The sequence below is a fragment of the Triturus cristatus genome, chromosome 7 (assembly GCF_964204655.1).
Source record: "Triturus cristatus chromosome 7, aTriCri1.1, whole genome shotgun sequence".
Lineage (NCBI taxonomy): Eukaryota > Metazoa > Chordata > Amphibia > Caudata > Salamandridae > Triturus > Triturus cristatus.
This window is the reverse complement of record NC_140590.1, coordinates 694,988,450-695,010,153: the sequence shown is the minus strand read 5'-3', so window position 1 is coordinate 695,010,153 and position 21,704 is coordinate 694,988,450.

Sequence of the window (21,704 nt, the reverse complement as noted above, 5' to 3'; positions counted from 1 at the left end):
ACAAGGCGACGCAAGGGCTTGAGGGAGATTTTCTAAGCCATGCGTGGATCTGAGTGGTTTAATAAATCCTGGGTAACGCAAGGTAGTGCAAATCGCTGCCTTACGTTACTCTGCATTAAGATGGCATTTCTTGGATGGAGCATGGGCATTCCCATGCATCCACCCATGGATTTTGGCACATTCCCAGATTTACAAAGACTTGTATACCTGGGAATGCATCAAATGGCACGCCTTCCCAACAGGGGCATAAAAAATAGAGAAATCTTTTTATTTCTCCTTGTTATTTCCTCTCTACGCGTACTGCATTTTGCAGCACATGTAGAAAGAGGATAACGCCTCAAAGGATTGTTTTTGTGCAGGAAAGTGTCCCTTCGTGCACAAATAATCCTTCCTGTAATGCAGGCACCATGGTACAATCATTCCAGCTACCCAACTTCAGATTATCTTTTAGATTATTTTTCCCCACCACAATGCTGAATACCAAACCCCACCACATATCCTTGCTCCTGAGTTGCTCTTTACAGTCCCCTTAAATTAGTTGAGCTCCAGCTTTGAGGAGGGGCTTTATTGGTCTACCTCTTATGCAAGGAAAAATTGCATTCAGAGGAAAGGCTTTGTAAACCAGGGCATTGTATCACAATTCCTTGAAAGAACGTGTTGCCCCCTGTTTAAACCAGGAGGCAAAAATTGGATTTTGATGAATTAGACATGATTGGACACATTTTCAATGCAGTTAGCTGCATCAATTCCCTACTTTCCCATACATTAGTTTTGACAGTAGAAGCATAGCTCCCCTTTTCCTTCTTTCTCCCAAAGTTTATGAATTGGTGACCACCTCGCTACTGATCCCAGAGTCGCAACTCTGATGTCAACGACTCAGAGTCCTGTGGTGCCCTCTATTCCCCGCTCCGAATTTCCTGCCTCACTTCCGAAACCGTATGGCTCATTCAATCTTGTTCTAGGTCCTTTATAGCCTCTTGTTCTACCTTTATCAGCATTGTTCATGATTCTTCTGATTCCTTCCTCTCATTGGATTTACTTGTCCTGCTGAAGTTCATTTATTTGGTAGCTGAAATAGATATCATAACCCGTAGTCACCGTGATCAGCACATATAAAATTACTATTAAACTTTAAATAATAATATAATCTCTAACTAGCTCCTCAGCTGGTCATGTTACCCTACAATAACATACATACAGGTGGGACATCATTCTCTGTAAAAGCAGCACAATTACGGAATTCCCTTCTGTCAGAAGAGAAATCTCCAAGATTATTTGGAATTCAGGAATGCAGTAAAACCTGGTTGTTCTCAAACTTGTGATGCAGGATCACTTCGACCTACAAAGAGCTCCATCCACCCATGGATTTTGGCACATTCCCAGATTTACAAAGACTTGTATACCTGGGAATGCATCAAATGGCACGCCTTCCCAACAGGGGCATAAAAAATAGAGAAATCTTTTTATTTCTCCTTGTTATTTCCTCTCTACGCGTACTGCATTTTGCAGCACATGTAGAAAGAGGATAACGCCTCAAAGGATTGTTTTTGTGCAGGAAAGTGTCCCTTCGTGCACAAATAATCCTTCCTGTAATGCAGGCACCATGGCACAATCATTCCAGCTACCCAACTTCAGATTATCTTTTAGATTATTTTTCCCCACCACAATGCTGAATACCAAACCCCACCACATATCCTTGCTCCTGAGTTGCTCTTTACAGTCCCCTTAAATTAGTTGAGCTCCAGCTTTGAGGAGGGGCTTTATTGGTCTACCTCTTATGCAAGGAAAAATTGCATTCAGAGGAAAGGCTTTGTAAACCAGGGCATTGTATCACAATTCCTTGAAAGAACGTGTTGCCCCCTGTTTAAACCAGGAGGCAAAAATTGGATTTTGATGAATTAGACATGATTGGACACATTTTCAATGCAGTTAGCTGCATCAATTCCCTACTTTCCCATACATTAGTTTTGACAGTAGAAGCATAGCTCCCCTTTTCCTTCTTTCTCCCAAAGTTTATGAATTGGTGACCACCTCGCTACTGATCCCAGAGTCGCAACTCTGATGTCAACGACTCAGAGTCCTGTGGTGCCCTCTATTCCCCGCTCCGAATTTCCTGCCTCACTTCCGAAACCGTATGGCTCATTCAATCTTGTTCTAGGTCCTTTATAGCCTCTTGTTCTACCTTTATCAGCATTGTTCATGATTCTTCTGATTCCTTCCTCTCATTGGATTTACTTGTCCTGCTGAAGTTCATTTATTTGGTAGCTGAAATAGATATCATAACCCGTAGTCACCGTGATCAGCACATATAAAATTACTATTAAACTTTAAATAATAATATAATCTCTAACTAGCTCCTCAGCTGGTCATGTTACCCTACAATAACATACATACAGGTGGGACATCATTCTCTGTAAAAGCAGCACAATTACGGAATTCCCTTCTGTCAGAAGAGAAATCTCCAAGATTATTTGGAATTCAGGAATGCAGTAAAACCTGGTTGTTCTCAAACTTGTGATGCAGGATCACTTCGACCTACAAAGAGCTCCTATCACCCACAGTAGAGAGTGGCTCACACGCCAGATTATCCCCGATTCTATTTCATTCCACTCCAGACATAAGAGGAGCAGCACAATAGCAGCACTGCATGATATACAATATGCTAATCAATCACGTACACTAAAACATTAGAGACCTGGGTCACAATCGCAACCTTCTTACCAGACACAACAATAACATAAGACTTAAGGTTCTATCTCTCAGCCCTTTCTGCTGCACTGCATGCTGAGTGGTGAGACTGCATAAGAGCACCCCTCTGATAATTATGCACAATACCAAAACACTTCTCACATAGGCCTCCCTACAATTCAACATTCTTCCAGCGAAGTACACCCTATGGTGTAGTATTCTACTTATCCGGTAACACACACCAGCCTCTTGTTACAGGTAAGAAGTGTTTAATAAATGCAACTAAAATACAATACTAAGTGTGGTGTTAAATCAAGTCCATCTAAATGTAACATAGCTCAGGGGATTTATGCATCTACTAATAGTAACAGGATTGGGGAGTGTAGAGGGAAAAGCCCTACACGGGCACTGGAGGTGGATACATCCTCCACAAGGAATTAGTTATTAAACATAAGGATCCACCTCTAGAAGAAGAGAGTGAAAGGGAACAAATAACCTGGGTACAGAACACTAAGGTAGTGATGTGAGCGTGTCCCACTATGGTTGGACACACACTATGTTGTTTAAATACCCCTCACACACCAAGAATGGCCCATGGTGTCATGCTTCATCATAGGGGTCTTCCCGCCCCGCTGCGGGACGGGGCGTGCTAAGACCTGCGACTACGCGGGAGCACTGTAGATAAAGTGCTATGTGTGATGCAAAGGGAGGGTCTGAGGTGAATGTAAGTATGTGTATTTTAAAAAAGGACCTGGCCCCTGAAGACAAAAAAACTTTAATATGTCAAGGGAGGCTGGTACTAATAAAAAAGTGGGGCGGAGTTTTCCTACGTGATGTGTGGTTACTCCTGATATGTCAACATGTTTCGATGCGAAGCATCTTCGTCAGGACAGGGAAAGATCCCTCCGATGTAGAAAGCGTGTGATAATTCACATGACTATAAATAAAGGTGAAAATGCATTTATTATACCATACCTAATCGTATGCTTGTATGTTTATGTGTATGTGATACAGCCTCATGAACCTTTGAAACGGGTGGAAAAGTCACGGAGCCTCAATAGTGCCCTGACACAGACTCTGCTCAAAGTGCGTCCATCCCGTGGTTCCGCTGGGATGGACGCACCACTTTTTTATTAGTACCAGCCTCCCTTTATCTACAGTGCTCCCGCGTAGTCGCAGGTCGTAGCACGCCGCGTCCCGCAGCGGGGCGGGAAGACCCCTATGATGAAGCATGACACCATGGGCCATTCTTGGTGTGTGAGGGGTATTTAAACAACATAGTGTGTGTCCAACCATAGTGGGACACGCTCACATCACTACCTTAGTGTTCTGTACCCAGGTTATTTGTTCCCTTTCACTCTCTTCTTCTAGAGGTGGATCCTTATGTTTAATAACCGATTTATGCATCTACTGCAGAGATCTGTGTAAACTGCAAGTTCACTGGTAACTGGTTCTAATCCCAGATGATTGCCTTTGAGTTGAGAAGTTATGAGCTATGAGCAGGACCACTGACCCGGTCAGTGTCACGGCTTTCTCCTGCGCAGCTCCACCACTGAGGGTTGCCCCCGCGAGTCCTGAGCTCAATCTTGCAGGGTGTTTGAGGCCCTCCTCCACCCACAGGCTTCTGCCTGTGCCTCATCCCTGGTGGCCCAGTGGGAGAGCATTCTGCAGTTCTGCCCCTCATGCCTCTTTTTCATCTTTTTATTATAATCTTCCTTCTCTTTCCGTTTCCTCTTTTCCGTGCCATTTTCCCCGTACTTTTCCTCTGCTGCCAGCACAGTCCTTCCCCCTCCAGTGTGTCCTTCCCACCTTCCAGCTAACCCGCCCTCGCTCATCCCTACTTAATGGCGGGCGCTGGCGCGCCAAAGGCACGCCCATCTGCACCCGTCCGTGACCAGCACCAAGGACCCTGGGTCTCCAACCCGCCTCCGCTACAACTCCAGCACCCTCCACGCTCTCAACCCCAGACGCAGCAATAACTGCCAGCTTTTAACGTCGAGCAATACCCAAAGGCTCATTCTCAAGTCTACACTGCTGCTGCAACTTCACCCACTTCCGTACCCTAGCTGTAGCCCCCAGCCTTCCGGGCTTCACCACTCACAAACCACTCAACTGCATCCTCCTCAACGTGCGCTCCATACACAAGCAGGCAATAGAAATCTGGGACCTCCTCAACACCTACGTGCCCAACGTCTCCTTCCTCACACAAACCTGGACCAACGCCAACTCCGCGCCTGACATTTCCACTGCCATTCCAGATGGATACAAGATCCTGCAGAATGACCGCCACAACCACCCAGGAGACATCGCCATCGTCCACAAAAGCACAATCCATATGATAACCACCGGCCCGGGCGAGACTACGACCCCCTTGGAGCACTTCCAGATCCAGACCAACCGTCAAACGACTCTCCGCGGAACCCTCATCTGCAGGTCGCCTGGCTCCCACACTCCTTTAACCAACACTATCACCGACTTCATCGCACCCCACACCCTCGCTTCCACAGACTATGTCCTAATCAGAGACCTAAACTTCCACCTGGACAACCTCACCAACCCCAACACCACCTCCCTCCTAAAGAACCTCACCAACATGGGACTGAAGCAAGTAGTCACCATCCCATGCACACAGCGGGACACTTTCGACCCCGTCTTCGCAGAAGGAAACAGCATCTTCTACAGCCACACCAAGGAACTCCTCTGGACAGACCACCACTGCATCCACTTCTCCTTCAAAAAACCCACCGTACACAAGCACGCCCACCACCTCCCCCGTAGAAGCTGGAACAAAGTCACCGAAGACCAGCTCACCTCCACCACCGACTACGCCAGACCCTTACACTGCAGCGCGCAACCTCCACTGCTGGATCACGAAAGGCGCCAACAAACTCGCCCCCCTTAAGAAAGCCACAGGATGACAAATCAAGAAAGCAAGTTGGTTCACCCCTGCACTCCAAGAATCCAAACGCTCCTGCCGACTACTCAAAAGAAGACATGGAGGAACAATAAAACCTCAGAAACAAGCACCGCCTACAAAGCAGCCACCACAACACATCACCAACTCATCAAATCCACAAGGAAGAAATCCCTCCAAGACAGAATCCTCACCAACACTCGCAACACAAAATAACTCTTCTCGATCATCAAGGAATGTGCCAAACCCTGAGGCGAAACAACAGACCTCACACCCTCCCAAGACCTCTGCAACAGACTCAGCACCTTTTTCACCTCAAGATTAAGATGATCTACGACAACTGCGATAACCAAGACCTCCGCACAGCTTCTGCACCTCCCCTAAGGATGCCACACAACAGACCCTGCCCAATTGGACCCCAATCACGACAGAAGACGCCACTCCGGAGCACCCTCAGACCCCTGTGAATCCCACATCTTCCATAGAGCCGCCACGGCCATCGCACCCGAACTACGCTGAACCATCAACTGCTCCCTCGAGACGGCCACATTCCTGATGACACGCCAAAGTCAACCCCCTCCTGAAGGAACCCTCCGCAGACCCAATGGAGCTCAAAAACGTCAAGCCCATCTCCCTGCTCCCATTTGCAGCCAAGGTCATCGAAAAGGCCATCAAAGCACCCAGCTAACAAACTTCTTCGAAGCTAGCAACGTCCTGGACATCTCCCAATCCATATTTCGCAGCAACCACACTACCGAGACTGCCCTACTCACCACCACTGATGACATCCGCACCCTCCTCGAACAGAGCCAAACAGCAGCCCTCATCCTCCTGGAATTCTCGGCTACCTTTGACACCATCTCCCACCGCACACTAGCCACCAGGCTCCACAACGCCGGCCTCCACCTAAAGGCCTTTGACTTGATATGCTCAGTTCTTACCGGCAGAAATCAGCGAGTCAGACTCCCGTCCTACTTCTCAGAACCAACAGAGACCAAATGTAGAGTGCCCCAGGGATCCTCCCTTAGCCCTACCCCCTGCAACATCTACATGGCCCCCATTGCAACCATTGTTAGAAACCACGGGCTCAACATTGTTTCCTACGCTGATGGCAACCAGCTTATCCTCTCCCTCACCAACAAACCCAACATCACCAGACACAACTTCCAAGAAGAGATGAAAGCCGTTGCCACCTAGATGAAGAGCTGCCTGAAACTCAACCCAGAGCAAACAGAAGTCCTCATACTTGGCTCCAACCCCTCCACATGGGATGACTCCTGGTGGCCCCCCGCCCTCGGAAACTCCCTACTCCGATGGATCATGCACAAAACCTTGGCATCATACTAGACTCATCGCTCACAATGAACCGCCAGATCAACACCTTATCCTCAGCCTGCTTCAACACCCTCCACATACTCTGAAAAACGTTCAGATGGATCCCATCCAAATCCAGAAAAACTGTCTCGCATGCTCTCTTCAGTAGCAGACTGGACTACGGCAACGCTCTCTATGCCGGAATCAACAAGAAACTAGTTCGCAATCTCCAGATTGTCCAGAACGCTGCAACCAAACTGATAGACATCTCCTGTGGCAGCCAAATCACCCTACACCTCCATGACATCCACTGGCTCCATATCGAAAGAAGAATAACCATCTAACTACTCACTCACGCATACAAGGCCCTCCACAACACTGGACCAACATACTTGAACAACTACCTTGCCTTCCACGCACCCAAGAGACACCTCCGATCAGTTGACCGCTCTCTGGCCACCGTTCCACGTATCCACAAGACCCGAACGAGAAGAAAGTCCTTCTCCCACCTCAAAGCCATGGCCTGGAAAAACCTCCCCCTCCACCAAGCTCTCACACTGCTCCAGTTCAGGAAGGACCTCAAGACCTGGCTCTTTGGATGACCCCAACACTCAACGGAGCCGCCCCCCCAACCTCCAGTGCCTTGAGACCCTCGCGGGTGACTAGTTGCGCTTCACTAACCCCTGATTAATGATTCCTGTGGCCCATCTCAAGATAATAGCATTTTTTTTCTGTGCTGATCTGAGGTATTATGTCAAACCAATGTGTAGAATGGTATTCAATGAAGCCTTATCAGAGTATGGACTGTGGGCTTCGCAAGTAGCTTTCATGGTAAAGTTGCTTAGAGTGGCGCATCACCAACAGAGATTAGTGTGTACCCTTAATTAACAGATTCAGTTGCCAATGCAATGAGTCTGGGAGTGGAACACAGACTACAGAGGTCTCTGCATTACTTGCTGGTCATAGTTTCCAGTTGCATTAATATAGTGTGGCCGGGTAACACTCGTGCTGCTGAGGTCTCGGCATAACATGCAGGACACTTTTTCCAGTGCCAGTATAGTTCAGAGGTGTATTGTCCCTGCTGCTGAGATGTGTGTGTAATGTGCAAGTCTTATGTCCCAATTCCATTGATACAGTGATACCAGTCTGGGAGTAAATGAATCTGCTGCAGAGATCTGTATGTAGCTTGTGACCAATCTTAGTCTTTCCCACTTCTACAGGCAGAAAATGTGTTCAATTAATTTGGGTAAAAAAATAAGTGATAATGCAACCACTGATTATCTCACTGTTTAGCACTTAATTTAAAATGCCAGATATAATTCATTTTCTTAAATGGGATTCTCTTAAACTTTCTGTAAATGAAATGCACGAGGTGTAGGTTTTAGAACCTTCCCTACTCCCCAACAACAGAAATCACACGTCTTCCAATACTAGGTGAGAAATGACACCATAATATGCAGGTTTGAGAGCTCCTTCAATGAATCCCTTCTATGCAACCCTACTGTACCGGGAAGACTGAGTGCCTTGTTACTTCTCCCTCCCTAAAATAACAAGAGATTGTGTTCTTCCCTCGACTTTTCATGCCCCCCAAATATCACATTATATTTCCCTGCTCCACCTTCTCCACAACAGAAAAGCTATTTTGACACTGTTGGTGTGCTAGGCTCCAATCCCAACATGAACAAAAACTCCCTTTTAATAACAATTTTTTTCTTAATCGAACACTCACTAAGGTGTTAATTAGTGCAGAGATGCCCATTGTGTCTCACCGCTTTTACTGGAGTTAGAAATATAATGAATGTTCAGAGGGATACCAAAATGAACACGTCAAAGGTTTAAGGGGGCAGGTCCTGTAACGCTGCTATGTCCATAAGTGCCTATGGTAAGACCAGTAGGTTGAAGTCATGAGGCCTATTCAAAAAGCTTTCTGTACTAAGTTGATGTGACTTACTACTGAGGCATTCAGAAGTCAGGAGTAACTCATTTATTCAGAGATACATCTTTCTGAATCTGGTCACTCTGCTAAGGTGTTGTCAATCAGTTTTGGAATGCTGGAAGACTGGAATGCCTCTCTTACTCTTCTCTTTGCAGCCTGAATTCCATTTCAAATGACTTTGCTCAATAGCACTGCCTGGCCTCTATTATAAGTGTAGTGTAATTGCCAAATGGGCAGGACTCGGTGGAATTTAAAGAAATGCAGGAATAGCGAAATTCAAATCCGCCCCATTGCCAAGCATTAAATATCTTCGAGGGAAAAGGTTGAAACATGTGGAATTACCACAGGAAACTATAACTCTGAATTCCAAGGTATTTACTCATTTTTCAGGGAATCCTCGGAGTGTGAGGTGGAAAATCTCAGTATTCTTGTATCCTGGAATTAACATTCTTATCCCTTGTAGCAATAATTTTGGGTGCAGGAATATCAGAACAGTATTCCTCCACCCCACAGAATGATGGCCAACTTGTTCAGTCGACTGTGATCACTGACTCTGATCGTTTTATGTGTTAAAAAAGGGCATAGATATTTTATTGTTAGTTTAAAAGTTAATGATAATGAATCTAAGTATATAAAATTAAAAGAATTCTTTAAAACCATTGCTACCATGGACGTAATTGAAAGGGCATATTCTTTTTTTTTACCATTACGGAAGTATAAACTTTAGGTAAGATTACATTCCTAGTTAAAGATGTTAGGAGTCCTTTCACTTAACATCATCTGGTGAGAGGCCATATGTAGTGTCATAGGTCATGTATTAATTAGCCATTTAAAGCTTTATGTATTTTGGTGTGGCTAGGTCTACCTTGTTTAATATTGTTATGCTATGCCATGCTATGCTATGTTATGTTATGTTATGTCATGTCACTTTGTAGCGCACTTTCAGCTGGGAGGGTATCTTGGAGCTCAGCAGGTGTGAGTCTAGCACTAGGGCTTAATGGGACTTCTCTAAAGGCCAGGTCTTCAGCTTCTTGTGGAATTCAAGAAGTGAGAGGAGGCTCTTATGTGTAGAGGCAGGTTGTTCCATGGTTTAGGAGCGATGTAGCTCGGCAGCCATATCTGCTTTCCATATGTGTGGAATTTATGCAAGTAGGAGTACGAACAAGCGGAGATGTCTAGAAGGTTTTCAATGCAGATGTGATTGTAGAGGTATGCTGGGCCACGACTGATTTGCATATGGCCATGTCTGAACTGGGGTGGCTTGGTGAGCAAAATAACGATGGATTAAACCCAGATCTGTGACTGGGGGTGAATGTTTTGCCAATGTGCAACATTCTGTTCATCATCTTGTGTGTTTTCCAGTGTTATGTAGTGCCTTGAAAGCATGGATGAATTATTTGAATCATGCTAGTTTGTAAATGGGGAGCCAGTTGAGCTCCTTCAAGTGTGGCATGAAGTGAGGGAGGTTGTTTCTGGCCACTTAGTTCTGAATGGCCTGCAGCCTTCTGGTGAGCTTTTTGTTGAACTCTGCATAGACGGTGTTCCCATTGACCAACTTGTTTGCGACCAGGGCATGCATGATCATTTTTCAGATATTGATTGGAAGCCATTTGAAAATCTTCCTCAGAATCTTCAAAGTATGGATGTATGAGGCAGAGATGGCATTAACATGGGTGGTTATGTTGAGTTTGCTGTCACTGATGATCCCTAGGTTCTTGGCGTGGGTGGTGGGAGTGGGGGTAGGTCCTAGCTCTTTTCATCACCAGGTGGAGTCCCACGGGGATGTGCTCTTCCCAAAGATCATGATTTCAGTTATGTCAGTGTTCAGCTTTAGACAGTTGGTCTTCATCCAGTGGGCGATTTCAGTCATGCAGGCATTGAACCTTCTGGGCATTTTGTTCATGACGGATAGAATAAGTTGCATGCCATCAGCGTAGGAGAGGATGTTGCTATCATGAGAGCAGATAAAGCTGGCTAGGGGGATTATGTGTCTATTGAGGAGGGTTGGGCTTAGGGAGGATCCTTGCAGAACTCCACAGATGGGGTTGAGGTCGCCCAACGTGTACGGTGCCAGGCTGACTGACTGAGTTCCTTCCAGTCAGGATGGAGTAGATCCATCAGAGCGATTGTCCTTGTATTCCGATCTTGTGCAGGCATTGGATGAGGATGGAGTGGGAGACTGGGTCAAGGGCTGCTGAGAAGTACAGGAGGAGAGGGCTGCCATGTCTGCTCTATCCAGTCATGCGTATGTCATCTGTGGCAACGATGAGGGCAGTTTCCATGCTGTGGTTGTGTTTGAAACCAGACTCAGTGGTGTTGAGACGTTAGTGGTTGTTGAGGTATTCGGTGAGGTGTCTGTTGATGACTTTGGCCAAGAAATGTGGAAGGGAGATCGGTCTGTAGTTGACAAGCATGATAGGGTCTGCAGAAGGTTTCTTTAGCAAAGGGAGGATAGTTACAGGTGTCCTTGCATCTGGGAATACCGCGGAAGAGGTGGAGGTATTCAAAATGGGTGTGAGCATTGTGGTTAGCATTGGTTCGTTGGATAAGATCGGGAGGCATTTGGCGAGGTCTGTCAGGTTCGGTTGTGGGCTGAAGTTGCTGGAAATGTCAGTGATTTTGTTGCTGAATAATTGAAAGAGATTGTTGCAGAGGTCCTTTGCTTCTGTTGCTGCTGGCATCAATGCAGTCCGCCACAGTGATGCATTTGGCGGTATAGATCCTTTGCTGGTAGCGTCTTATGATGGATTTAGTACAATGTAGTAGTTATATAAACATTAAGACTCATAAGAGTTATTGTGCTCTAAAGTTCTGTGGTGGAATTGTTTTGCTTTGAATGATTCACAGTTGGACTTTTACCAGCTACACCTGGAAGCATCAGGGTAACATTCTCTGTGCTTGTTTTTTAATGAAACTTCAGCTAGATTCTTCACCATCTACCCTTCATCTTTGGATCACTGCACAAAGGTGAGCTAGGAGATGCCGCCCTAACCTTAACTTGCAGGATGGCCCTGCTCAGGTTTCTTTACACCACTACTCTAGTCACCTATAGTAAAAAAAAAATGACACAGCTGCTCAGCTGTATTAGGTCACTACATTTGAGTTCTGATGTCATATTGCCTGATGCTAGAGCCATCAGCCAGGGTGAAAGACGTCACAAAGTTTAATACAGCTGCAGTTTAAACAAGAGGGTGACAGTTTAGTGGTGCTAAGTAACAGCTTGGGAGAGAGGTATTTTAGAAAAGCCAAGTGTTTTTTTTTTTTTTTTTACAAAAGGAGGTTAATGTGAGACAGACCTGATTTCCAATGGCAGAAGTTTCCAATGTTGCTGTACAGACATCCAACACCTCATACACTGCTTGTATATCATCCAGACCTTGATGTCCAATGCCTAAATGAAGCTCAACCAAGACAGAATACCTGTTGTTAGCCAAGAACAATAAACACGATGCAATACTAACCTGGGACACTGACATGACCCTTGAAGGCTTCAAACCCCAACTTTCATCAAATTGTGAGGCATTTGAATTCACCCTGGAAAACAACCTCAGACTCAAGGTACACGTTGCCAAAATAACAAAGATGGCCTTGTACCAGCTAACTCTTTTAAAGAAATTCAAATTGTTTCTTCCATAAAGTGACTTCACGACTGGTCTTCAAGCTCTTGTACTCTCTCATCTGGATGCTGGGAATGCCCTACTCCATGGCCTCCCAGTCTCCATACTGAGCACCTCAGGGGCATCCAACATGCTGCATCAAATTTCATCCAGGGCATGAAGAATTATAATCACATCATCCCAATCCTGATAAAATTCCATTGGCAACATTTGCTGGCCCACACCATCTTCAAAACCAACTGCATTACTTAGAAAACTATCATGACCAGCACCCTCCTTATCTTGCAGAAAAGCTCACCATCTCTGATGGATCCTGGCACATTTACAGCAAGGACAGCATCAGACTCAGGACTAAGAAGTGTAAACAAGAAAAATCCAAGACAGAAGGACTAGTCCATCTATGAACCCATCATCAAGAACAACATTCCTGTATCCATTGGGGCGTACCAATGCTGATCCAATTTAGGAAAGAGTTGGAGACTCACCTTTTAAAAGAACACTACGTCACAATGTGTTAACCATCCACAACCCAGCTTCCTCTCCTCTTACCTGTTGACTTTATGCTTGTTTTTAACCACGTACAGCACTCCACTGTATTTTGGCTTGGTTTGCACTATACAAAAATACTATACACATACATAGATTATGCACATACATACATGTGAGAAGGTGCGTCCACTCTGTCTGTTACATCTGATTTTAAGAGGGGTCCGTTTTTGAAGGCCAAAGACGTAATAAGGTGGGGAGAGTGGCAGACTGTGGCGTTCTTGCTCGGATATCCTGGGCCCTTATTGTCAATGGTGTTATAAGTGAGGCAGAGAGCTTTAAATACTATACACTTGAGAATTCAGAGCCAATGTAGTCCTTCTAGATTTAAAGACACAGAGGTGCGAGGAGGAAGGTAGAGTAAGCTTTGCAGTGGCGTTATGCACCATTTGGAGATGGTGAATTAGATATTGTAGGCAATGAGGTGCAATGATACAATCTAGGCAGGTGACTATCAGAGCTTGAATTATGGACTTACTGCTATCCATGGGAAGAAAACAAATGATGTCGAGCAGCATCCTAAGGAAGTGGCAACAGAAGGCCACCACACGACTGTTGTCACTCGTGAAAGAAAGCTTATTGTCCTTTGGAAACCAAAGTTGCTAACAGATTTGACAGGTGAGAGGAAGGTGTCCAGCATGGAGGGTCACCATGCAGAGGATCACACAGATGCCTCAGAAGAATAGCACCTCTGTTTTGTTGCCATTTAGTTTCAAACAAACGGAAACATCCAATTGGCAACAGCTTCCATACAGGATTTGAATTTGGCTCAGGTGTTCTAGATTAGATAATAGATTAGATGGTGAAAAGAATTTGTGTGTCATCTGCTTAGGAGATGATATCACAACCAAAACCCCTGGCAAGAGCAGTAATTAGAGAGACAAAAATTAAACAGAATGGGGCTTGAAGATTAACCTTGTGAGACTCCAGAAATAAGCGCGGTAGCAGGAGAAAGGAACGGGGCAAGAAATACTGTCACTGTGCGGTCTGTGAGAAAGGAGCCGTCTTCAGGCCTGTTTGCATATTCCAATGTCCTGCAGCCTGGATATAAGAATGGGATGATAGACCTTATCAAATGGGGAGGAGAGATCAAGTAGGACTATGTTGACTGATCCTCCCAGGTCCAAAATTAATCTGATGCCATTGGTAACTGGCTTGTCTTTCTTCTGAACAGTTTGTCTAAAATTAACAGTGATCAATAGAAAGAAGATAATTCTGGTAACATGTTTATTATTATTTTTTTCCTACATATTACAGGTCGCTCCCACAAAGACAGTCTCTCTATACACTTTACACATTGTGAGCATTTTTGAAATTGGCTTACTTTGTACAGATTATAATATGTTTTTGCAAGGAATTACTAACTGGTTTTGGTGTGTAATATTTTGCATAGCAGATTCCACTTTTATTCTTCATATCTGCAATCATACTATTTCTTTGATGAAAGAGCGAGACATGAACGATTTAAGTGGTTCTATGGGAAAGTGATGGTATATCCATTTTATGTACAGAAATGGATTATTAGTAGTAGTAATAGTAGTTCGCAACTTCTTCAGTTCATGTGTCTAGTGACCCCCAGTCTCTCTCAGCATTCCCGCTTGTTTTTCCTTGCTATGGACAATCTAGGAGTTCCTACGGGAATTTCCACCTACAGTGGGCAACAACTAGACACTGCTACCTCCTACAAAAGCAATGCCCGCTCTGCCATTCCAGATAGGATACAGACTGGATTACTTGCCAGGTCTCCAGGCCTCATTCATTGCCTCGCCTGAGCCTGGACTTCATGTCGGCAAAGTCCTTTAATGATGTTGTTGTTATTGTCATTTGCATATGTAAAAAAGATGCAAATGTGGTACTTGGAAGCACCAAGTGTCGCATAGCTTTTTAGTGCTAATATCTTCTATGAGGGCCATTGATGAGGTCACAACAAAAGACAATCACATTCGTTGTGACAGGCTATGGCTTGAAAATACAAAGTTGTGTTTACGAAACATATAATCCTGAAACATCTGGTAATGATTTACGCAGTTTGAAGCTTTCTGATGTATTTCTAAAATAATATGGGCAAGCCCCTTTCCCCTGGTGTTTGTGGGAGCGCCCTCAAGACACACACAGAGACACGTCTCCTGCACAGCGTTGGCTCTTTGTCAAGGCTAGCAGAGTGATAGCCCCGTGTTATGGCTGGTTAAAGAATGACGAAAACAACAAGGGCTCAAGAGCAGATTCATTTGTAACCAAAGATAAGGGCTCTGCAGACGCCAAGATAAGATGGCAATGCACATGGACACAACCTTAACGTTTCAGCCCAGAAAACAAACACTGTCTGCTGGTGGATGGAGACATGTGTAGCCACGGCCAGCAGGGCAGTCGCCGATCTGGTGTCCTAATACAAACACATCTCTCAAGTTTCCTAGGCCATCCACGACTAGGCCATCCTGTCCAGGTTTTTGCTTTGCATTTTTTGGATTTGTTGTCCAATCTATCCAGCTATAAAAATCAGGACATGAATTCCAGAATGCAGTGAAAAACTGTACTGGGTGAGCAATGTATGCATGCACCTGGCAAACGCTAGACTTGTATACACCTAGCACACGATGCTACTATTTGTGTCTGACCACTCTTTTGGTGGATTAAAGGTGATCTGGAGGCGACACGTTTAGGTAAGATTACCAGATGACCCCATGCCCCAGTCCTGGGTTTTGATTTACAACCTTATGCATTCAGGTAGCAGGAGTTGTGACTCTTAGCAACAAACCCATTTGAACTAACATTAGAGATCACGTAGGCTTATAAAAGGAAAGTTTTATAAAAGTAAAGCCCAGGACTGAAGTATTGTGTCCGTGGTAAAATAGTCATCTGGCAAACCTGCATCTATGCAAGACCCTGAGCATCACCCAAAATACATCCTTCCAGCTCCACGAGGTGGTAAGCGAGACTCCCCTCATCCTGGAGATTTAAAGGACTTCCATGAGCATCTCTTCATTATGGACATGAAACCGAAATGAATATAATGAGCTCTCTTAAGTGATTCTCACATATTCCGTTTCATTCCTGACAGTAAACAGGAGACCCCTGTATCTTTTCCCACTGGGCTCTCTGGCTACGCCTTGGCTTCCGCAACAAGTTCAGAGTGGCAGCAGAATAAGATGTATGGCATATGAATAAGGTATATGGAATGTTACAGAAGAAGATTAGTAGGACCTCGTAGTGCATCCGGAGTTCGAAACCCTGGGTTTGTGGCCTCTCTGTATATCTTAGCCTGAGCACGCTACTTCAGAGACGGAGGGTGGGCTGCAGCTTCCCCCTTCCACTCCCTAACTCTTTCAACCTTTTTGAGTTGAGGACTTTAAATGCTGATTTGTGTGCTGGTCAGTACTTCTATATATTCCCTGTTTGCAAAGTTAACATATTGAGTTCATCTTTTACACCATGCCTCAGGGATGAAAAGTGGAGCAGCAACCCCCCCTCACCAAAAGTCTTGACCCCCCCAAACCACTGTATGTCGATTTATGTGACCAGCTGTCACCAGCTTTATTGCCTGGGTCCCAGATGGGATACAGGATAGATGAAGTGGGGCAGGGGATTGGCTGAGGCAGGGTTATATTCATTGAAAACGTCAGCTGCATATTCCCTGCCATACATTTTAGGGGTATTGCAAGCCAGCAAGAAGTTCCTTTATAGTCATGGAACTTCGACTTGACTTATAATACCCTTTTAACATATGACAGAGGGTAGTTAATTACTTAAAATACATGGTCACACTATCATACTTCCCATAATCTGCTTAATTCATTGGTGTTGCTCTACATATGAAGACGATAGTATATTTACAGATATGAAGAATACAAATAGACTCTGCAGTGCAAAACTTAAACACACCAAAAAGCAGTTAATATCTCAATGCAAAAACAATATTAGAATACATTTAATATAACTCTGATAAAAAAACTGCTGTAGCTCAGAATGTGGAAAACATGCAGAAATGTTGTGTTTCCTGTAATGCAAATGTCCTGGTAAAAAAAATATACTGCTATAAATATGTAATTCCTGCTTATCACTGTTCAGTGCAGAAAAAAACAGTACAGAAGAACAAATATCAAGTCCTCCTTGTCTCTGCTTAAACTGCAGCTGTAATTATGCTCTGTAACATACCTTTCACCTTGCCAACTGTAATAAGGAAATTAGAAACAGACTTTTATACAGTGATTGCACGCTCCCATGTTTTATTTTTGCATATATGCGCATGTTTTGCATGTATATATATAATGTGTGAATGCGTGTGTTTATATATAAGCTTATATACAAATCAGAGTTGTGATAGTGACTCTAGTTATGGTTCTGTCACACTTTCCTGCAAAATGTATTTTTTTAAATATTTGATAACATTGGCTCTGTTGATGAATCTTCATGGAATTTTGCACACCCGTAGCAAAACATGCTACGGTTTGGCATGCAAAGTTTGATGTCCAACAAGAGTCCAAGGCCCCTTGCCACAGGTATGCAGACGCTTGGCCAGGGTTCGAGGAACTCGAGAGCCGTGCCGGGGTGCTCTAACCAAGCCCTGAATTATATAAGTCCTATTGAGACAAGAAATCTTTCAAGATTTGCTCCCCTGGACCTTTATGGTTCATTTGTATTTTTGAGGACAGAGCCCCCAATACAATTGTTCCAGCTTTGGGTCCTCAGACAACGGGAGAAAAAAAGTTTCTTCATCTACTCAGATCTGTTTACTTAATATTATTTTTAGCTCGGTCAGCATATAGTCACACACCTGAGTTCAATGACATCCGCAGAGAAACAGTCAGGCTATCTCTAACTTTTTCCCCTATTCAAGCCTATCCCAAAACTTGGTTTAAATGCTCATTTCTCAAACTGCTCAATGGACTTAAACCAAACCAAAGAAAGGTGCCATCTTGGTCTTTGGTGGAAAGTTCTACTTTAATGCCAGGATTGATGTAATTTCGTCCATCTGTTTTTCTTGTATTTGAGTGCAAAGATTCCAATGGGAGTTGTCGCTGGCTTACCACCCCAGCCCTGATAGATCTGCACAAAATGTGCCATAAAGTGCCTAGATCAATAGACTTAAAAAAAAAAAACTCTGTGCAGATTTGTCAAATGGCCCCAAAGTTATTAAGAAGCAAAAGTGTCTTTTCAATTAAAACTCCGATCTACCAAATTTAACGCAAGGGCTGCCAGGCCTTAGAAGTAGACATAATCAAGTGTCTGATGTGGGTTATAACATCTAACCACCCTCAACAATTTGAAGGTCATAGATTTCGGAACAGAGAAACTGTCCGCTAATCATCCCAGACAAGGAAGTAGACATCATTGAGGTGGCATGTGCAGCAGCACAAGAACCCAAAGTGAGAGTGACCTGTTGTCTGCAATGTCAGCTTTTTTAGGTCTCGCCTGGCGTTGCAGTGCGCATGCGCTGCCCACTCTGCGAGGGCTTCTTGGAATCAATATACTTTAAGAAGTTGAGTTTCGGCTCCGCCCGTAATTTCCATTGGTATGCGTCATTTTGCGTCATTGCTTATGCTAAACAGTATCTTATGATTGTAACTGAGGCTTTTTAGTCCATCCTGGTTACCACCCTGTCCTCTTTTGGCCACGCCCACCTGGACTAGATTCTTTACTTGCGGCGTGATACTGTCTCCTTTAATTAGTGGGAGAGAAGTTAAATTTTCTCATTCTGGATGTGAAGCTCAATGTTCTTTTAAGTTGTATGTGGACATCGCGCTCCATTTATTAATTTATTTTTTTACTTTCATTTGGTGCGCGGCGCCTGAATTAGTGGGTAAGCACTTTTTTTTGTTTCTTATTATTCGGGTAACTCCTCATGGAGTGTGTTTCATTTGCATTTATTCACCACGCCGCAGTGATTTTGAGCTCAACTTGTCTGTGTTGTTTTAGTCCCGTAGTTTTCTCCTCATGCCGTGCCGTTCGAAAACATTAATTTCGTACTTTTAAACAGCGCACATACCGCACTTTTACTACCGTGATGTTTGCAAACATTAATTGCTTACTTTTGAACAGCGCACACACCCCACTTTCATAAGAGGGGAGTGGACGCGCTGGGTACTTAAAATGGCGGATGCGCTTTTCTTTTCTGCGCAGCTCACCACAAACTACTTTACAATCATTCATTTGTTACTTTTGAACAGCATGAATTACAGCCTTTCACTTTCATAGTAGTGGACCGCTCTATGCCTTCCAATGCTGCTGTGTCCCTGGACTCAAATGACACCCCCTCTCCCGCCCCCACTAGTCTAGCGACACATTTCAGTTAAAGGGAAGAAGAGTCTTACAGAAGTGCAACCAAAGGAGGAAAGCTCATAAAACCTGAATGCGCTACATTCAAATACTGAGCAGCAGTAAGTGACACTAGAGCCAGGGTTCAAGCAAGACAGTCTGCACTTCTACTACCGGGCTGGCAGAGCGGCAGAACGGAGATGAAACAAGACGCCCACAGAAGGAAAAGCAGGGGGCGGGGCTAAAGGGTGTGGAGGAGAAAGGTAAAAGCAAGAGTGGGGCATACTACCTAATAACTGCATCATTGAGCAGACACACAACACACACAATACGCAATGGCAGGCAATCCAGGTCACGAACGCTTAGGGGAGACTAAGCTTTCACGCTGTTTTGTACTGTGCGCCAAGAAATGCGACTCCCCAATAAATGTTAATATGAAAGAAACAACGGCATGCGTGTGCGTAAAATGCGTGCATTTGCCGTATGGTCTAGAAGGAGAGCGTGCCCGCTGTTTTTAGGGGCAGTTGGTGCCCTCTTTTGACTGCAAGTTTACCCTCCCCAGGGCGTGAAATAGAAAGACAGCCCATATGCTAATGAGGCCTGGTCAATAATTCAACACAGGGACAGAAGAGCCAATGAAAATGAGAGCCAATGCGGCATGGGTCCGGCTCGGACTCCCCCTGGGGTGTTTTAGGGAGGGCGCGGGGCGGGTTGACGGGGGCAGGGGGTTTCGGGGTCAGCAGCTGGCGATCCCTTGACTGTGCATTGTGACTCTTCCCTGTGAGCATTGCTAATGGAGCAGATGGGCGTCTGTCGGTGAGCTAATGAGCCCCCCAACCCCAACACAGCTACACATTCTTCCTAGACAATGGTGCTGGTACCTCCAAACAAAAGACAGAATGCATGGATGGGGTAGAAGCCGCAGGGAAGCCCATCTAGGTTACCCAAATGACAAAGGCAATGAGGCGAATTTTTTTATTGGGCCATTCATGTTTTTGTTTTTTCGCGTGACTCAGATGTCCCTGAAGTAACCTAAAATCCCATTTTTGTTTCTTTCTTTTTACCGGAGATATCCCCCCCCATCCCTATTTCCTCAGTTTACTTATTTATTTAATGCAATTTTATATAGCGCAAACTTTACCTGAAGGTGTCAGAGCGCTTTACAAAAGGATCAGTTACATTAGATAAGAACTTCAGAGTACATGAGTTATATAAAAGACACAAACAGAAAAATTCTAAACTCATATAAAAGCGGTAGTAAGTACAAAAGGCTACTTACTACTGATACTAGTGGTTAGAGTTACATATCTAGAAATTGCAGATTCGCTCATGGTTACATTTTAATAAATGTTGAAGCGGTAAGGGTTGGACAAATGGAAAACTAAAAATTTACAAAGCATGATCTTCTCGCCAATGCTGGGATAGCGGCCTCCTCACTGTTCCAGTATCAGGCGAGTCACGAGATTAAGGGAAACAGTAGGTGGAATTTCTTGAGTCAACAGTTATCAGGTATGAAGGGATATAAGACTCCTCATCTGTCCTGCATCTAGCGAGGTGTAAAGGTGGGAAGTAAAAAACATAATAGTGCATTGTTACCTTTAACTTAAAAGTCGTCCATCTAATTTGTATATAACGATTGCAGCTGCACCCCCTGACGTGTTAAGTAATGAGCATGCTGTACAGGTTTTTACAGAAAAAGACACACAATGGATCTCTGTTTTTTTCAGGTGGTGAGGGCATATCTTTACCAAGTACATTAATGTTTGGACGTTTACATCATATATTATGTCATTTCAAAAGTATTATTTATAGGTGTTTTTGTGCCATGGAAGGCATTAAACTCCACCACCTACCACTCCACAACACAAAATACCACTCCACATAATTACACTCCAAAACACACAATCTTACTCCACATAATTCTAGTACACTCAATACCACATAATTACTATCCACATAATTCCACAGCATACCATGCCACATTATTCAAATACACAAATCCACTCCACATAATTCTACACAACACAGTTACACAACTAATCCTTTCCAACCCACATAATTCCACAACACCGCATAAATTCACTCCATAACACATAAGTAAAAAACAGTGCCATATACAATGTCAATAGCTCCAACAAATTTAAGAGCTATTACAGAAGTAAAAAACATTGCCATTTACACTGTCAATAGCTCCAACAAATATATGACTTATTGTTGTGTTTCGATTTAGATGTCCGTACTTAGGTTTTCCTAAATCATGTCCTTATATAGGCACAATTCACATTGGCCTGATTTAGGCATAGAATCCCAGTCCTTATTTAGGCATTAGCCATGCTATCCAAAAACAGGCATGGTCACCTACATCCGTCCATCCCAAAGTCACAACGAGTTCTTAGAAACCAGACCCTTAAGCCATTGGGACTTTCCCTAGCTAGAA